This window comes from Myotis davidii, unplaced genomic scaffold (genome assembly GCF_000327345.1).
Source record: "Myotis davidii unplaced genomic scaffold, ASM32734v1 scaffold1572, whole genome shotgun sequence".
Taxonomy (NCBI): domain Eukaryota; kingdom Metazoa; phylum Chordata; class Mammalia; order Chiroptera; family Vespertilionidae; genus Myotis; species Myotis davidii.
The window spans coordinates 178,114-179,710 of record NW_006285041.1 but is presented as its reverse complement, the minus strand read 5'-3'; positions in this window follow the sequence as shown (position 1 = coordinate 179,710).

Below are 1,597 nucleotides of genomic sequence, written 5' to 3'. Positions count from 1 at the left end.
AAAAATACCACATGATCTCACTCATTCATGGATAATTGAGACCATTATAAACTTTTGAACAGTAATAGATACAGAGGCAGAGCTGCCTCGAACGGATTGTCAAACTGCAGCGGGAAGGTCGGGGAAACTTGGGGGGCAGGGGGGAGGGGTATAAGAGATCAACCGAAGGACTTGTATGCATGCATATATGCATAACCAATGGACATAGGACGCTGGGGGGTGGGGGAGGCCAGGCGATAGTCAAGGGCTGGGGAAAAAAAAGACATATGTAATACCCTTTGTAATACTTTAAGCAATTAAAAAAAAATAAAATGAAAAAAAAAGAAAGGCACTACCAATCCATCCCCAAAATAAAGAGATAAAAGAAACAAGTCATTATAATAAGTTTAGCTGAGTCATACCTATAGTAGAGGATATAATTATTGAATTAACAGCCTGAAAGAAATGGAATAGTCTGCCTTAATACAAAAAGGGTGCACACATATTTCAATCTGTATGAGAGGGGAAAATGGCAGGAATTTTAAAAAAGAAAGATGGTAGTACAAGTTACATGAGTTTTCTGTAGGACATTTTATTTTTACAACCATAACCCTGCAAACCATGGGGATAATTAAAGACATAATAATTTAATTTGGAAACTGACTATTGAAGCAGTTTAGTCTTATAAGAAAAAAAAAGAAATGTTCCTGGAAACTTTTGCTATTTCAATATTTTTTAAAAATAACCAGACAAGTTACCTTCTAGCTAGAAACAACTGTGTAAAATTCAGATGTTGACATATCAAACTGGAAATGCTTGAATTGACAAATTCTAGCCCTTACAAAGAGGCTGAGGAAAATTTCAAACATAGATATAAAGTAAAAATCCATTATTGGCATAGAAATAGGTTGAACATTCCCATCTCAAATCGCTCTATCTCTTTAATATACCCTTCCCCAAATAATTTATCCCATGATGAGAAAATGTTTACCTTTTGACCTAAAGTAAGAGGGCCAATAGGTTTTTCCATCCACAAGTCTCTAAAAATAAGAAAAAAAAGAAAGTAAGAAGAAAAAAAAATATTGATTTCTAATAGATACAGTTCCTTATAAGAGCGATCTGGTCACATAAGTTCATAGACAAGTCATTTTAAAACATCTCACCTCTCTTTGGTGTAAACAAATATCCTTTCAGGAATTAGAGACACCCGAGCTTCTATTTCTATAGCACTCGCAAGTGGGAACCGCTCCTAAAAATCTCTAAGGATGTGTGCCCACAGAGAAATAAGATGTCTGAGTATCTAGACTTGACATTGAGTGATGTATATTTTTTTTCTTGTCATTATTTCCAGATTCCATCAGAGACCTATTGACTGTGCTTTCTAATAGATTCAAAAGTGAAGGTGACCTGAAAAACAGGCCCAACTCAGCTGCAATGTTCAGCCATCAAGGAGGGGGACCAACACCTGCAGTTTTGACTTGGCCTTTGTGTAAGAAACTCACAAAACTAAAACAAATTTTAATACTAAGTCTCCACAAAAGGAATCCCTGTAGTGCTGGCAAGCTTGGGAATTGGGAGAAAAAGAGGGGAAATTGAAGTAACAAAATATTGGCATTCA